The following is a 19,336-nucleotide window of genomic DNA, read 5'->3' on the forward strand; positions in this document are numbered from 1 at the left end:
GACCCCATACTTTTCCCCAGTTCCGTAACTGAGATGGATCCTGCCTGAAGGAGCCACGTGCTCGGGTCGAGTACGTAAATGAGTTTATTGCCGGCAATAAGCGAACTTAATGCGCCTGCACGAGAGGCATCGATGCAATATATCATCTGGATTCGAGTCGTTACCTTGAAAGAGACAGAAGACATGTAAGCGGTTAGTGATGACTCGTTACTTCAATATATATAGCTAAAAAGGTTTGCACTGCATGTCATAATTCATAATCATAAGAATCGAACTTTGCAACTTAAACAAACAACTTTTTTTTCTGTTAAAGTTTGAGGTACTAATCGAGCTTCTACATTGCTGTTGTAACTGGTTGTATAAAGTTTTAAAAGTTATTTTTAGACATGTTTTACCAAAGGTGCAGGTGATGAATTTTTTATAGGTTATTTCATTATGAAATTGACCAATTAAAAAAACAACCGTCATTAAAATATAAGTTTTCTCGTTAAAGTGTTTTCCGTAAGAGGCCCATTCAGATTTATAGACCAGACGAAAAGGTTATTAATATTTAAAAGCAATTGTTTGTAGCTACGACATGATTTGTAAATTAAGCAATTCAGGAGAAGTTTGAATACAGTTTTTGCCAAAACCAAAATATTCGCCTAACCATACTTGGAAATACATCTATCAAATGAAAAGTAATCTCCCAACCCTGTCATCAGTTTTATTTCCGTGCCCCCTTATCGTGTTCTTTTGAAAAAATATATAAAGTCAACAAGAGTAAACACGAAGGCCCGGAGAACCCACAACACAATTACGGACTACTTGCTTGGCGTGTACACTCCGTAGTCAGATTACTCATTTCACGGACAAGGTACATGAAGCAGCGGCAATTCCAGACAGCTGCCGCCGCAATTTTGATAGAATCTGGAGGAGTTAGGGAGGATAATAAAGCTTTTAAATTCACCAGCCAACCGCCGCACAGAAATGCAAAAACAAGTGTATTGGTGCACTGCAGAAGAAAATTTTTAATCCATTCAGAAATTTATTCAATAAATGGTAAAAAGTCTTTATTTAGTTACATTTACCCACACACAAAAGTTATTGAAAAGCGAGCAAATTATGCGGCACTTGCACATCTAATCAAATTAATGGTACTCATTATGTATAATTACCCTTGTATAACATTTCCCCTGCTTATAATCCAAATAATTTATTAAGAGCCCTTAATCTTTTTGTCTGCTAAATTGCTTAATTGGCTCCCAATTGGTGTAGAAAGTGAATATGTTAATTTTAAAGCTTCTTTAATATTTCCCCCGCGATTGTTCGCTTGTGTTTGTTTGTATAAATTACTCGAAATTCGTACAAGCAAGGTGTTGGAGTGTAGTGTGCAATAATAGAAAGCGCCAAAATTCACAGACAACCAAGCCCCAAACCCATTTCCACAAAACCCATCCAACCTGCTCCCATGTGTCCCACCCAGAATGTTATGCAAAACAAAAATTCAATTTCAATACAATTAATCACGCTTGATTAGCACCAATAATGGCCATCGCCATCGCCAGCAGGCAGGGCAACAGTAAAAACAAAAGCAACAGCAACAGCAACAGCAATAGCAAGAGCATCAGCCAACAGACATCGACCAAAAGGCATCCAGATGGCAGGATACTGACAGGAGAGACTAGAGAGCTCCTAGTCCTCCCTAGTTTCTCCCTTCCTCGATTCCCCAGTGCAATCCACAGCCACTCTGCCTTTTGTCCTTGGCTTGCAACTGCTTCCGAAGCCGCTTTTTGTTTACCACTTTGCACATTCTGCTGTCAAATTTGTTGATTTATAGTTCCCGATGTGCCACGACCAAGGGCGGCGGGGGCGTGGCTGGTCGGGGGCGTGCGATGACAGGCGGGCGCCAAGCAAAAAGCTCAGGGAACGCCAAAACGAAAAAAAATTCTCCCATGTGCGATACAGTCGAATGCCCCGACCAAAGGACACCCGGTTTGGAATTCATCAAATTACCTTACCAATAAAATCAATAATTCTAGTTTTCGATCAGTTTTGTAATAATATAAGTTTCTTTAAATATTTTTAGCGGGTAAGTAATTGTAGCTGATACAAAATTATTTCACAAAAGATTTGTAAAGTATAAATTTAAAGCATAAATTTAATTAAACTATCAAAACTCAACGTCTCTAGAGCCTAACAGCCTGCTTTAAAGTTCTTTAAGATACATATTTGGTAAGAAGTTATACCCACGGCCTCTTTAAAGTCTTTTACAATTTCAAAGATAAGATCTAAAAACATGTATAACAAATAAATAAATGAATTTGTTTAATTTCTGTCGATAGCTCTTCAAGCAAATGGTGCAAATTGTTTTAATATTTGTTTCTTTTAGTTATACTTTTCACTTATTTGGTAATTAAATATATTCAAGTGCACTTTTCTCCGTTTTACACTGATTTGCCCTTTTCATATAAGTGTAACCAAATTAACAATACCAAAATTTCACAACTGCAACATTTTTATCTACCAACATAACAATTGGTTTGAGCAACAATAGTTTTTAATCACAAGTCAGAAAGTATTCAACTTTCTTTAGCCTGTCATACCATATTCCCGTTGACTGTATGCCCCTGTATAACAAAAAGTGGGGAAAAACCGAAACCTCGAAAGCAAAAACCAAGGCTGGTGATAAAGCCAAACTACAAAGAACACCGAGGAAAAAAGTCTGCCAACAATTTCAATGACAATGCGGCAGTTTGTTGCCAGTTTGCCAGCCCGTTCGCCACTTACCTTTCTGTTGTGGTGCAGTTTTCCGGCCCTTTCCCTTTTTTTTCGGGGCATTCGGCTCGACGAGTGCGAATTGTTTTTGGCAGAATGCGATTAGGTACCTGAAATAGTTTGCGGTCTCCTTTTTTTTTTTTGCCTGCCAGTCGCCTGTGCTGTCGATGAATCCAGTCGAGTGCACACCGTCGGAAGTGTGGGTCCGCACAGAGCAAAGATTGGATTCCCCCGCCGGCATACAAATGCCCGAGTGTCCAGTTAAGGCCAGGACAGACTAGTCCAGTCCAGTCCAGTCGAGTCCTCTCCTGTCTCAAAACCCGTACCCGTATTTACTGAGATCCGCAGACGACCGCAAACAATCGCCGCTCATTTGCAGGCGGTTCGCATCGACTTCTGGTTGGGTCGCAGTCGGAAGTCGGATGCCAGGGACGATGTACAGATGTGTTTGATGAGGCCGGAGATAATCGTTTGGCAATTGAATGAGTCCCACATGTCGGTTTTTTGGCAAGGGTCTTTGCCAATGACAACCCAGCAAACATCATTTCGAAAGTTCAAAAGGTCGGGTAATTTAAGTTGAGAAAGGTAATGATAAGCTGTCCTGAACTATGCAACTTTTTGAGTTGGAAGGTCCCTCGAAAATAATAACTAAAATATATTATAAGAATTAAATTAAACTGGCCATACAAGATATAAAAACCGTAAGGAGATATAATTAAAATAAAATAAAATTACAAAATAAATTATAACAAGTTTAACATAGGCATAATTATCAACCGTTTTAACTGAACGATAACAAATATTAACCACCTTCTATCACCCCAAAACAAGAAATAAATGAATTTGAATAAATATAAATATAAGTACAAGATACTATTGCTCTTTAATATTATATTTTCTTTACAAGTCTAAAGAGTTACAAATGGTAAAGGTAATAACTAATTCACTACTAATACCACCATAAACAGATTGTCCTGCTAGCAATTTTGCATACAAGAAACGTATTTAAAATTGGAGCTTATTTGTGTTTCATAGAAAATGTGTTTCAATTTGGCTAATGGAATGAAAAGCAAATAGTAACCTTGCAACCTTTCAAATGAAACGTATATACTTATAAATAAAGTATAGATTATAATGCATTAATTAAAGTTTGTGTTTGCCAATTTCCGAATGCAATAATTAAAAAACAAATTCTCTTTGTGAACTACACAACAAATAATAACCCATTGACAAAATGCTAAAGTAAAACATTCCCTAATTGATTGCCAGCCCAACATCTGGTGTGATTACGCTTGATTTAACAGGAAGTCTTATGGGAAACATTTCCGACATGGCCCGACTACAACTGGGCCACTCAGAAATGTTCAAATTTGCAAATTGAATGGACCTACTTTCGAGCGGCTTTAACCCCATTGCAATGGCCATTATAAGCGAACGCTGACCAGGGCGGACTGTGGAGGGGTTCGGGGTCGTCCATAAATAACGGCAAAACAGTCAGATAAATTTGCAGGAGCTATAAACAAGCTACTCCGGCGGACTGCCGAGTCCCGCACTCCCGGCGAAATCGATTTAAATGCTCCGTTTGCGTGTTCTGTGTTCTGAGTCCGCCGGTTACCTTGAAGTCTTTATGTAATTTGTACACAGAAATAAATAAAATCACAATCGAATGGGAATGTCTCGAGCTCAATTTGATTCTTTGCAATGATAAGGTTTTTCGTATCAAAACGCTGAAGTAAAGCTGGCATAACTTAAAGCTCAAATGTTTAATACTGAAATACATGACATTTTTCAATTATCATTAAATCATTATTATTAAATATAAATCATTAATATACGTATTAGATATTTATGAAATATAGCTTATCAAACTAACAAATAGCTTCTAACCGTTATAAAGATAAAAACAGTATTAAATTGATAATATTATTGTCCTTGATTAGTTTTCTGGTGCTTTTGAAGGCAGCATTTTTGAGCTTAAACTGTTCTTTATTTTTATTAATTTATTTCTTTATGTGCACCGCAGAACAGCAGTCGCATTGTGTCCCGTTTTGGGCCGCCGCCTTTAAGCGAATTTCCATGCTAAATAGCCCGACACGTGGCATCTGCCGTTCCCGACATCCTCGTCCGTTTCCACTGCGTGCACCATTTTGATTGGCGTTTGATAAGCCGCAAGGACGAGCCGGAGTCCTGGACACCGAAACGGAGGTGCTGCAGATAAGGACGGGCTCCAATCAGCCAACCACGACAACGTGTTTCGATGGTTTCGCCATACACGATGGTTTTGACGATACACGAGAACACTATATAGCATTCACTTGCCGTGTGCGATGCATTGCTTTCGAACAAACAGATTTTACGGCCACTAAAGCACGGGACAACCGCACGCAAGGATAATTACGGACTTACAGCGAACAAATATGCGAATGGGTCGCGGCTTGTATGACGATCGATTGTGATGAATTTCCCGAAGAGGGGATTGTTTTTCTTTCAAATGATTGCTGGTCTATTTTTGTTGGTCATCGTATTTTTGCCACAGAGTAAATCCTGGAAATTAGTTTTTAAATTCTTTCACAAACACAAATAAAATTGTTTGCATAGCTTAAAAATACAGTTAAAATATATAACAGCAACCAAATGGTAGAAACAAAACAACTTTAACAAGTACTATGCACTATTTAAAACATTTTTTTAGTTATCAGTGCTAATTTGATAACAAACACAACAAAGTTAAACTTATTGCATTTGCAATTGTGAAAGGATAAACTACAAAGTCCCTTAGAATTAGTCAAGCATTTGAAATATGCTTTGCAAACGTGCGACACCCGAACCAATTTTCCTTTCTTAAGGGGTCAGTGCGAACCAATTTCCATTTTGAATCAGAACGTGTCCTGCACACTCATCTTTTTACAGTTGTGAGTCAAATGAAAGTACTGCATTGAACTATCCTATCATTTTGTTAGGTTTTACATAATGTGATTTATAAGAACAACACTTTTTGGTAATTCTTAACATGACAAAATTTAAAAAAATTGTATATACACAAATATTTTTGAAAATAGAATTAAATTTGTTATAGGCCGGTTGTTACATTAATTTCTTAGATAACTGTAAACAATTTCAGTGGCCACTAATAAACCTCGATTAAGCGTTTTGTTGGCACAGATTTTGTAACATGTTTTGGGCAAATTTTAACGCCCCCTCCGACAAGCCTGCAATCTTGACCGCGGCTGTATATGCTAACACCTATGTGCCGTGTGGAAAGTTCATTGCATACGTACGTATACATAAACACGTGGGTTCTTGTATGCCCCGAAGGAGTATAGTTGCAGTTGTTTGCCTAATACATTGTTGCAAAGCAAATCAACACAAATTTTCGAAGGATACGTGTACCGACTTTGTTGCTGGCTGATGTCTGCCCCGTGTCAGTGGAGCATGCAACTTACCAGGCCACACCCACCGCCCACTGGCAAGAAGCCATCGCCCACCACCAGCCGCCCACAGAAGACTAGCTGACATGCAAACACATAAACGCCATTTCGCCTCCAGTTTGCCACCGAAATGGCAATGTCATCGCCCAGCACAAGCCCAAGATGGCAGAAAGTTTCAGTTTTGAGTCGACTTTTTCATTCGTGTGCGGAGTGCTTTAATATGTTACCTTCCAACCTGCCGTCCTCCGATGTCGATGGCCAGTCAAACGGATCCGGGCCAGATACGTCAAATTAATTTCATACCAAGCCAACCGGACCGAACCCTATTTTGGCGTAGAGTGGCAGTTTTTGTTGCGGCTAAAAAATGGTAAATTGCAATACATCCGAAAACAGCGTGAAGCGTTCAACTTTTAAATCACCTTTTCTTTTGTTCATAAGCTATTGGTCCCCCGTCAGTATAAGGACAAAGAAAAATCAGCATAGAAGAAAGTGTAGTCATTTAACTTTATTAAAATATGCATTTTTTATAAATTTTAGGCTGAAGAATTCGCGTTTGATTTCTAAAAGAGTTTTTCGTTTTTCAACGATGCTACCAATTTGACAGCTAAAAAAAAACTGACATCATCTGTTATCGCAGTAACGACAGCCAGAGGATATATATGTACAAACAAATAGAAAACGATCAAAGAAATTTATTCCAGACATTGACAAAAAATTTGGGCTTAACGGAAAAAGTCGAAATTGGGCAGAAGTTGACAACCCAAATATTCCAAGCCAGGGTGAGTCAGTCAGTCGGTAGTAACTGTCCACGAACAGAGCGAGCTAGATTCACATTTGACACGTACACACAGCTCGTATGTGACAGCTCGCAAACTCGGCCTGGCTTAGGATACATTTAGTTTTCGCCAGGTTTGACAGCCGAAATGGCCCAAAAAGCGGGGACATCGGGCTTAATGAATTATGTGCGAACTCAAAGTTTCGCCAACTGCCCCACAAATCAAATGGTTTCAGGCATAAATTTGTGTAATTCGCACCTGTGTAACATGCACGAGGCTTTCCTAAGGGTTGAACTTTTCCTGGAAGAAAATCAGGCCCATCGTTGCTTGGAAATCACGTTGAATGGAGCCCTGCAGTTCCCAGAAAGTGTTGCCATTTTTTTGGCAAACTAGTGGGTTGTTAAACGCCTTGTAGATTATATTTACACTTCACATGGCATTTCATTTTCTGTATTTATTGAACGGAAAATTTGATTTGGCAATATTGAGGTTTTAAAATTAATAATATGGCTGTATGAAAATATAAAATGTCAAGCTTAAAATGTCAAGCTAAAAAAATATTCATGTTGATTTCATTTTCGATTTAGTTCCAAGGATTGTATTTGTTAAATGCAATTGGGTTTATTGAAATCATAAAATGCGAGTTTATAGATTTGCATAAGTTATTTAATCGATTTATCACATGTACGTTTCTTTTCTTAATAAATAACATTTAACCAAGCTTAAGAGCATTTGATTTTTTTATAATTCTTCTATTACTATATTATTTTCTTTTATAAATTTATATAAACCAAACTCAAATAATGACTCAAGTGTTGAAATATATATTTAAAGCAAACGAGTTTCCAACAACACTCGTTTTTTTCTAATAAATGTTATTTATCAAGTTTGTAACGCCAATGTAGTCAAAGGTAACGAACCAACCACTTGCCACTACATTAGCTGGCTTTTATATTGGTCTCAACTTTTTGCCAGAAAGTTCCTTCTATGAGGCAACCAAGAAATCTTTAGAGCAGTTTTAATGAGGTCCTCTTCCTTATACACAGTCACTGACTTTTTACACATCGATTATTGATCCGTGCCAGTTTGGCGCGCAGTCCTTTTGCAACTTCTTACGTCATTTGGGAAATACTCGGCAACTGGTTCGCTGTGGTTGGCTTGGGGCCACTTTTTCCCCCCATTTTTCCACATTTCCCCCCCCACTTTTCAGCACTTTCCCCGACCGCGCAGGATGTGTCATCATTAGGGCTCGTCGTGCATACCCCTTGGCCCGTTACTTGCGGCCATTCGCCGCCTTTTTGGCCAGGCCAATACACAAATCGATCGCTGTGGTTTCTTTCATTAAGTATATTTCGCGCGTTGCCCCCGACGCTGGTTTGTGTTCTCGCCTGGCGTTATTATTGTAATAAAAATTTACGTAAATCGTGCCCGAACATTGCCCCCAAACGCGGTCGCTCCAACTCACCGCCAACTCACATTTGCTCACGCACTCTCGTGTTGGCTCGTCCTTCGACGAAAAGTTTCCTTTGTTTGCCAATTTTTATGAGCAGGCCGTACTTCCGCCAGCTGAAACCCGCCCATTGGTAACCGCTGCCCACTCTAACATTAAACCACCCACACACCCATCCAGGTGGTGCGGTCAAATACTTGGCCATCTTCTTCTTCTGTCCAACGACACCTGCAGACTAATTAATGGCAAATGCCAGCCACCTCAATTTCACATACAATACATATATATATGACCCCGCACACCTGTGCTTTATGTGTATGCGATTGCACTGGAGAAAATTTGGTTTGTTTTAAAAACATTTTCTTTTTGCATTTCTAATTTAAATTCTTGTGAATAGGAAATTAATCTTATTATTCCAAATGTAATATAATAGGTGCATATTTTATGAACTACTGAGTTGAGTTATTCATTAATGATTAAAAAAGAGTGATTATATTATGATTTTATTTTATTTTTAATATAAATACAAAAGATCAGTCATTTTGTCTAAAAATGTACCACTGCTTTTGGATAGATTTGTTAATGATATTACAAATATACAATACAAATGTTAAATAAATTCCAAAGTAATAATTTTTTAAGTATAAAAGATTTACGGATTAATTAGCTGAGAGCTATCAAATTTGTTATAATTTTTGTAAAATTTGTTAAACATATTCTAATGCAGCAAACTGAACAACATCACCTGCAGAAGTACTTTAGACTAGTATAATACAAATTATTTATTGAATTTGGAACATCATGCTTGACTTTTTTCCAGTGCATGCATAAAGCGTTATGAAATCCCGTAGTTGCCTATTTGAGACGCTTATGTGCCTCGGTGAAGATGTGGGCAACGATTGTGTCGCTAATGGCATCAAAGGATAGCCCATTCCCGCAATGATATGTCGCAAGAATGGCATCCAAAGTGATTCGATTAGGCCCAGCTATCAATTAAATGTCTCAGGCAATTTGCATTTGACGGGGCGTAGTAAAAACTTTATCAAATTATCGAGCTGATAGTTATGTTCGAGAACGTGTAGTCAAAGTGATGAAAACTGGAGTGACACTTCACGTTACGTTGATTAAGCACTTACAATGATGGCAACTGCTGGTGAGGGGAATTGAGGATGGCATTATGTGAGTGGAGTGAGTGTGTGTACAAGGCACACACTCACATCCTCGCGAAGACAAACATGTTTGAGTTTCGTCTTTTGGGTACTTGAAAGCATTTGGAAAGTTTTAATGACATTCCCGCTTATTATTTTCTATGGCTTCGCCGCCAAGTGTTTTGCTGCCTTAATCAATGGCAGACAATTGTCCCCGCAGTGGCTGTAATTAACAGATGACAAAGGAAGCTCTCCCCCAGCAGGACTATCCTTGAAATTACCACACCCTGCCTTATTCATACACACATATGTGTTGTGTATGTTGACCAATAGGGAAAACTCGATGACACTTGCGAATATTATTTATTCAGGCAAATTGCTGCTTACGAGCGTTTCATTCACCAGCATTTTACATTCGATTTCCATTATGGCATTTGTTGCTCGAAAGGCTTTGTCAGCCTGATTTGGTTTCCGTTTCCCGTTCGAAGACGATGACGAGGACCCAAAGCAGTTAATACACACACATACAGTTCTCGACAATGCCGCCTTTGTTGGCCATTTTAGGCCTACAAAAGGCCAGGACGTCCCCTCAAGTGCCGGCAATTATTTACAACAATCCGAGAATGGCTCTCTGAAAGGATCAAAAGTGGAGGTCCTATAAGCCCACGTCATTGAAATATATGCCATCGATATACACTCGTGAAAAAACCTAATGGTCTTCGGGTTAAGGTTCTAGCTTCCAATAAAATCAAATTATAGTGTAACAAAAATGAAACAAGTCGAAGAACAAATAAGAAGTTCAGTCAGATGAGCTCCAATGATTCAGAAGTAAAAATTTCAAAATCGTATTATAAAGAAAATAATTGCTTTACTTTTTTAGATATTGATAAAATTGGGAAGTGCTTTTTCTAAGCCTGAACAAAATCCATTTTGGTTCTAAATCGGAAATCTAATTTTTCATAATTAAACAAAAATATTTGTTTATATAATACACGCTGTGTGTGATAAAATAAATTATTATATTAAAGTTTTAAATCATAAATAGTATGATTTTAAATTATTTATCGTAAATAGAACTGACGAAAAAACTTTTTTACGGAACCCAGGAATTAGTTTACTGAATCTATAACAATTATATCCCAGATATAGAAGAGCAACGTTTGAAAATTTGACGTTCATACAAAAGATTTAAAGCTCTCTTATGAAAAGTAAAGTTTCTTTCGGTATAATTTTTAACTTCAGTGTACTGTGCGTGTCAGTCTGGGCTCTTGCGAAATAGTTTAACATTCTAGGGATTTTCTCGGTATTTTCGGAATCGATGGCCTAGCATCGCAGCCGTATGGCTTGTTGGCGACGTTTCATTAAGCGAGCGGAAAATGACGCATGCTTGGCTCATTCGGGCACGCTCCGCTTCACAGGACATTTGCGGTTATCCTTTATTGTCTGAGTGGCAAGTGGCAAGTGGCAAGTGGGAACTGGCGACGTGGCAATCTGGCGATGCGGCAATGGGACCTCGGAGATGCGCCACTCAAACCCAGTTTCCGTTTCAAAGCAAACAATTTCATCCGCAACCAATCTGGCGGCGCACAGGGCAGAACAAAGCGAGGAAAAGTGCTTGAGGTCCATTTGCTAAATAAATTTGATAAACAAGAAGCGCCCCTCGGCACACATACAGAAATGCACTTGGAAAAATATTACATTTTAGCATAAATACAAATAAATAAGCTTTAATTTTTCATTGTAAATTGTTTGCATTTCTTTAAATATTTAACAAGCTTAAAAGCATTACAAAATGTCACAGCTCTGTTAAAAGTTATATGAACTTTTAGTCAACTGTTCATAAGAACAAATTTGGCAACAAATCGGAGAAACCTTATAAAATCCGAAAATAAATTAAGACTTCGGTGACAACAGCATGAAATGATTCAATCTTTTTTCCAAGTGATGACCCCCTGCAAAGTGGCTGCCTTGTGTCTCCACTGACCCCAATTGGCAACAAAGTTGGGTGTCGCAGTTCCTCGGGCGCTGGCGGAACTTTAACTTTCAATCTGCTGAAAACACGGAACCAGAAAGCAAACCAAAGACATGCTCAGCGGGCAGAAATTTCAGACTTTGCATCCGCTTTTGCAAACGCCGGGCGTTTATAAATTTTTGACGCTATTACCCGCTTGTTGATCCACATCATGCTAATTAGCCTTAACTTTTTGACGTCTCTATTGTCGGGGCTAAAGATAATGCCCCCTACCCCACCCACCCCTTCGGACATTATCGGGTTTCGGGTTTTTTAGAAGGCCAATTGAGGGGTTAACGTAATATATACGCCATTTCAAAAATGAAATATCGAAACGACGTCAGCGCGAAATTGGACTTTGGAGGGTGCTCCAAATGTCTACCATGACAGCATTAATTCTCTCCTTAATGGTCGCTTTTCAACTTGCCAAAGTTTTTCGTGAAAGTTTTCTTTGAAGAATTCCGTTTGAAAAATGGTTTAAGTCCGATAAATTAGACCAACCGAATTTTATTTAACTTTAACAAAGTTTTCTTGGATTTTCTTAAAGTTTAATTAGTTTGCTAATGAACACATATATGTCATTCAATTTATTTTTCAGAAGTACAAAGTTGTGATTTACAGTTGGAGAGAACTGACTTACCAAACCCAAATTTTAATAAATAGTATTAAAAACATTTGAAATTACATTTGTTTCAACAAATCTGTAAGAATTTACTTAAATGAGTCAAGCTGAAAAAATAAAACTAAAATTCCTGTCTACATAGTGTTTGCTACACTTAATTGGATTTGGTTTCGAAGTGAATTACTATCTTGCTTAAATTATACTGTTTCGCAATTTATAAAATTTAATTAGTTTTTCGGATTTATCCAGTCATGGACAGAAGTCTGCTGTCCGAGAGAGAGGCTCTTGCGGAAATCCACAGACTGCCGCCAGCTATGCAGCACCGGCAGACGACACCGCACAATCAGTGACCATTGTCCAGTCCAGACCATTCCAGACCAGTCCGGGCCGCACCCCTCTCACCTGACGGGAGTCCTCCGGAGGCCGAGTGAGCCTGCATCGCCGGACGCCGCGCCCAGGACACAAATCAAATTAAGAACCGACGGACCGGACCACACCAAAAAAAACACCACTTACTGAGAGAAAACATGGTCAAAAACTGGTTAGCAATTTTACAAATTTGTCTTATATCAATTGGATATTTTAAAATTTTCAACTAGTAATATCTTCCCTCTTTCAGTCTATATACTAAGAAATGTTTATCCGTGTAGTAGAAAAATTAAATCTGATATAGCAATGTGATATAAAGAATTTTATAAATTAATCACATATCAAAAGGACCGTCTTAAATGTGTTAATTTATGAAGATGTCTTACTGATTTTAAAGAATTCTCCACCTGATATTATAAAATCAGAATTATGAAAATATAATCGTTTTGTAGATTATTTTCGTTTTATAGTGCTGCAATGGTATATAAACTTCTTTTCTTGCTTTTAACTTTTACTAAATAAAATAAAATACTTGTCAAACAACTACCCAAAATAATTTAATAATTATAATTTGACAAAGAAAGTGGCTTTGTTTAGATTTTTTTTAAACGTTTATTAACGCAAAAAAAAAAGAATTGAGTATAATGTTATTATTGTTATTGTATTGATTTATTCTCAGTGCATCGAACCAAACCAAACCGGACCGGCAGTAATTACGTGAGAGTGGTGGGCGGTGGGTGGTAGGTGGGAGGTGGGAGGTTGGTGGCCAGTGACGGCCACCCACCAATAGTGCATAAATCACTTCGCATTCAGCGAACACGAAATCTATGCCCCTGACGCGCCCATCGAGAGCCGACTGGTGATTTATATTGATTAAAACTAGATTTCAATTCCAGCCGAAGCCGCCATTATAAATGAAAGATAATCGTCAAGTTTTTTCCCGAATGCGATTAGACAAAAATAAATGAAATGTGCGAATAGACTAAATGACTTTCAGTAAGCAGTCATTCATTATGAAATGTGTTTGAATTGCTGCATGCAGCCTAATACCTGATTGACTTTGAGAAACTGAGTTTCCATTGATTAATATGCTCATTTGCATAAAATTGGATATTAAATTTTCTAGTTTTCTTGATTGGGAATTCTTGTATCTATAACCGAACTCCATTGTTTATCTTTGTTGGACATGTTTTTAAAAATGATTTTTTTAAGTTTTTAGGTATAGAAAATATGAGAATCCATGCAAAGTCATAGTTTCTTTTAAAACAACTTTAACAAATTGTTAAACTGTTCGTTGGTTTTCCAAGAATCAATTCGGTCAAAGGTAATTGGTTTCTATTTAGAATGTTCGCTTGAAATTAGATGTACTACGACTGCATTGCACTTTTCCGCACACTCGTCAGCGGAATAAAAGTGAGCAATCAAAGTCCTTGGGAAATCCATCCTGATGCTTGTTTGTAATTCAACCAGTCAGGAGTTTTCCACTTGCCAATGTCCCATGTTTGGCGATGGGTTCCGGAGAAGAGCGTTCAATTTTCACCCGTGTTGTTGGCTTTTCCTACTCCGGTTCTGGGTCTGGATCCGTATCCGGATCCGGCTGTGTGTGGGCTTCGTGCGGTTCGTTTTGTGGATTTGTTTTCGGTTTAATTAATTTTAAAATGGACTTCTACCTTGGCGCTAATTGCACTGACTTTGATTTATGTGTTCAGATAATGACCAAATTGGTTTTCTGGGCAGCCACTCACCGCCCACCTGTCGTTGTCTGTTTTTGTACCTGCAAAGGATGTGGCACGCTGGGCCAGGAGCATTCCGGGGAGATTAATTCAAGAAATAGCTCTAAAATGGCATTGCTCCAGACAGCAGAAGGGGCCCTTTGTTGAGCGCGAACTTAGGGATTTCAGTCCCTCTTTAAATCAATAGTGGCGAAGGTCGCAAAGCGAAAGCGTATTTCTTCGTCTAGAATTTCCAGCTTTGAGCCTTTGAATCGTTAATTAAATGACAATTGTAGCTACTTTCGTTAAAGAAAGAAAGTTCATTTTGTCTTTCACTAATAAAAAGAACGCATTTAATTTCATTATCTTTTAAAATGTTGAAAAAATACATAACGCACACAGCATTTTATCAAAATAATTTTAGCTGCTTATCTAAAATTCGAATTGTTTTGTTGCCGAAATATATTTTATGCCGCAGTGAAGAATCAATACATGTTTTAGCCAATTTATTGCTACCGAATTTCCGCTTTGACATTTCTGAGTTCTTGAATTGAAGCTCATAAGCTTTTGACACGTTAAATTTAAGTTTTTTTTTTGCCTCGCACGCAGAAAACTTCAGGTGCCACGTACGTGGAAATTGAAAGTCTCAGCAGAAGATAAAAATGTACAAGATAAGAAGACAAAAATAAACGAACGGTGCTGCTTTGAAACTTCATCCAGAGCTGGTTGAAGAAAATTCACTTAAGAATTTGTGGTGGGAACTTAAAACTACACTTTTATAACTTAATTAAACACAAGTATTATGAACAAATTATATTTTTAAATTCAAATTTCTACAAAGTCAACGATTTAGTCAAAATTGTTCTTTATTTTGCAGAAATACGGGTGCTTTCGTTAAAGTTTACCAAGGCCCTGAACTTTGGATATTTATTTTTCTGGCCAAAAGGAAGGGAAAACAATAATTTTCCCTAAAGAGGCCGAAAAGAAAATGTTCAAAGCGTCAGCAGCTTCCGCTGCAAACTTTGCATCGAGTTTTCTCTGTTATCTTAAGAGGAAATTTTGGCCTCGTAAATAACCAGATAATTTGTCAAGGTCTTAAAACTTACATTTGCAAACTTGTGCTAATTTAAGGCATCATTGCGAAGATAAAATCGTTCAATTACCTGAAAAGAAAGAAATTTTAACATGAGTAAAGAACGCTGATTATGTGAAATTAAAATGAATGATCACTCATTAGGTATTTGTTCGTAATGAGAGCATATAAATTTTAGCATAATTATGTCTAATTAAATTTAAGCAATCAAATATTAAATCAAATGCTTGGGAAAACAAAAATTACAAATATAAAATGCTATAATTTATTTGCTGTCAAAAGCACAAAAAAAAATATAAAGCTTTTTATAAAGTAACATTATACTAGGCAAGCCTTAAAAAGCTATAGATTTAAGGTGTCACATGTGTGTCAAAATGGCTAGGAATCCTCCCCCATTCCTGTTCACACAAATTCCTGTTGTGTTTTGTTTATGAAAAATTCCCGACAACAACCCAAAAGTATGCGGCAATAATTTTCACATTTAAATTGATTTATGACGCTCCACGGCACCACCATACTCCATACACAATATACCAAATATTCAGCAGCCGACGCGTTCGACAAATCTTGGAGCTATTTGTGTTGGCCCCCACATCCGGCGAGCAGGCAGCGGATGACCAAACAAACCAAGGAATGGAATTGGCTTGCAGCCTTAGCCAGAGCTGGCAGTCATAAATCATTTTCCGTGGCCATTTCTTCTTCTGGCAACGCGGAGGATTTCTCAAGCAGGAGCTTAGTTCCTTCCCGTCCCCACCTGACTTTGCACCTTTTTTCTTTTTTTTTTTTGGGGTCCGGACGTCACGAGTGCCTAGCACGAACGTCATCGGAGACCAGTCCCAGTTTCTACACTTAAAAGAATTACATTTCATGTCTACTTCTTGACCTCTGGTAGACGGCAAACTAGGGTACGCATTTAAGAACTAAGTTTAACTAATATTGGAAAGCCACGTTTTGAAAACCAACGAAACGTTATTAAGAGAAATTAGCAATTGGAAAACTTAATGTATGTAACCCAATTTACAACAATCCTTATGAAAGCCATCTATTTTTTTTATAAATTATGCCACACATGTGCAAAAAAAAAAGATAAAGTATAAGGTTGCATTCAAAATTACTTTAAAATTTGTATTCAATGGTATAGTATTCAAATATAACTTTAATTGTCCTTATCTGAAGTATATTAACAATAGTTACCCAGAAAAATATATAGAAAAACTACGTTAATGTCCCATTTTTTTTAATACTAACTTAAATAGGTTTTTTTTCCAAATGAAGAACTTGTAATGCAAAATATTCCGTATTTTTTTCGTAAAACGAAACTTAATTTTTCCAAGTGCACGACTGTCCAGCACGGCTCTCGCCCATAAACGAAATTTATTAGCATTTAAATGTTTCAGCGGCGAACGGGAAGCGCACATATGGGCTGGCTGGCTAGGTAATGAATATTACAGCAGGGGAGGATGATGAGCAGCAGCATCGATGCCGTGGGCCTGGCCGAGAAGTATGTTGCATAAGCCGAAATTAGTTTATGCATATTTGAAGGCTCCGAAGAGGGCCAAAAAAAGAAGCCCAATGGCCCAATGGCAGAAGGCATTTGCCGCCCACTCGCTTTTGTGTTTCCAATAAAGGAAACGCTCCGCCATGATTACGTTTATCTAGTACTTCTTATGCCCGAAAGTATGTTAAGCATTACAAATTCACAAATCTCTGTCGCAAAGAAATAAATGCCGAGAGCAGTTCCTTGTGGAGGCAAACATTAATCCACAGCTTTGAGGAGATGTAATGGTAGATGGAATTTAATACCTACAAGGCACGGAAGAATTTAAGATTTTAAATTCACATAAGTAAAAAACCTTCGACTATTAGGAAATAAGCCCAATTTTTAAAGTTTTTTATACATTTTTTTTTATTGAACTCCTTGCTTGCATTTATTAAAGTTCTAAAACTGTTGTTTTGTCTTTTTAAATCGTTACTCGGTTGGTACTTTACAAGGAGGATTTATTTATTTATTTTACGATGTGATTAAGTCAAAATTGATAATAACTAAAAGCAGAAACTTATACAAAAGCCACATAACAATTAAATTTAAACAAAAACCTGGAATAATTTCAATATTATCACAGAATCCCATAAAGTTTCATTTGTAAGAAATAATCACTACAAACGATTCAATTACCATATGCTTATAGCAAGCCCATTTACTAAATGGTTCAACTGTTTAAATGTGAACGAAATGCAGTCCATAACATTCATTAAGAATGAAAGCCATTGAAATAAATGATTTCATTGAATTTTTATGGCCACAATTTCACCACCCTCACTCTTCTCTTGGTCATTAAAATAGAATGCAAGTTGTTCTGCGAAAAGATAACACATTTCCGTGTCAAAATGTAAACAAATAAATTCGTTGTTTCAATAAAAGTCAGACTGTTTAAGCCGAATAAGCATTTGACAATTTACGCTCTTTTCTATCTATCTATCTATGACCTTTTAAAGTCATCCAAACAAACGTCAGAATCAAGGACTACATACGAATGGCTTCAAACAAGGATGAGTGACATATCTATTGGTACATATATTACAGTGGGATTCAGAATTAAAAGTAACATTTTGTTAAAAACAATTTAACACCAATTTAAATAAGCTACGGAGATTTAAAATTTCTTTTAAGCTCTGTAATCTCAAGCTCTCGCAGTTTTGTAAATAATATAATTTAATGAAATTGATTTCTTACACACATTAATAGGGCGATGTACAAAAAAAGAAAAACTTTCCTAAAATTAATTTTATTCGGAGTGCATTACAACTTTTTAAACGACAACACTGTCTTCTAATTGAAATAAAATGTAGATAATAAATAAAGTGGTTACAATTTGAAGTGGTTTAAATGTATTCAGTCCAAAGATTATCCTAACCAAAAGAACCACAATTTAAGGCAAGACCAGATCTCTTTAGTTGGGAAATTGTTTACTGCTTAGCAACTCATTAGAAGTGCGGGTTTTAATCCCACACTTTATGCAAATTTTGCTTCGACGAGTGTCACTCAGTGGCGAAACGCACTGTATGCTAAAAATCGGGTTGGTAACGAATGCGATGTTTGCAGACAAACAATCATAGTATGTAGGAGCTCTTGTTTACCGTGGGTGCATCCAGCAAAGCGGGTATACATATTTCGATTGATTTGTTATTGAACGAGGAGGCTTTACTTTATTTAGTCATGTAACTCTTGATGCCTTTTTTACTCTGTTTTTTTTTTTTTGTATCCTATCCTCGGAATTACGGCACCAACAAAACACAGAACGGTTCGAAAGCGTTCAAAATCGCGATGACAGCGCGGCAAAAAATCGCGAACGCAACCGAACTTTCGATGTCAAAGGTCGGAGGTCGGCGGTCCGCTTTGGGTCATCCGCACTGTGGGACGGCTGCCGACGAACTGAGGCGACTGCGAAGCCATCCGCTCGTTTAAAGGACCCCGAAGGCAGCAGAGAAGCCTGTCACACACTCGCCTGATAAGGATAACGACACGAAGATGGGGTTCGGCAGTCGGTCTGGTTAAACAAGGCACCCATCTACCCGCTCCCACTCACAGGTCTATGACTGTACTGGGACAGTTGAGGTTAAAAGAATAGAACTCAAGCCACAAATTTATAGTCTCTGCTATTTTAACATTTTTCAAATGTCCTGACAAAGTTTTCTGTTTGAAATAGTACTTTTCTTCTAGAAATTAACTTAAAATTTAAAATCTGTAAACAAATAGATTTAAATTTTATGTAATCTCTTTTTCCGCCCATTTTGATGAGAATCGTAACCCATTTGAAACAATAAGTTCAATTTAAACTCAACAAAAGAAATCATGTACTAGTTTAACAAATTTATTACTATTTACAGTATCAAATATCAAAAAAAAAAAATTTTTAATTCTGAAACATGCAATTTTTTTTATTCTTAATTCTCAACAAAGTTTGAAAAC

General features: G+C 37.3%; 1 long non-coding RNA gene across 1 annotated transcript; it reads right to left on the minus strand.

Annotated features, from left to right (window-relative positions):
* Positions 1-66: 66 nt before the first annotated feature.
* On the minus strand, positions 67-18,960 carry LOC108142455. The gene is made up of 3 exons (XR_001774296.2): positions 18,505-18,960; positions 15,380-15,436; positions 67-164 (listed from the first exon to the last, which is right to left on the minus strand). It is a non-coding gene; the product is annotated as an uncharacterized LOC108142455 (long non-coding RNA).
* Between the last annotated feature and the right edge of the window lie 376 nt (positions 18,961-19,336).

The sequence above is a fragment of the Drosophila elegans genome, unplaced genomic scaffold (genome assembly GCF_018152505.1).
Source record: "Drosophila elegans isolate 14027-0461.03 unplaced genomic scaffold, ASM1815250v1 contig_208, whole genome shotgun sequence".
Classification (NCBI taxonomy): Eukaryota; Metazoa; Arthropoda; class Insecta; order Diptera; family Drosophilidae; genus Drosophila; species Drosophila elegans.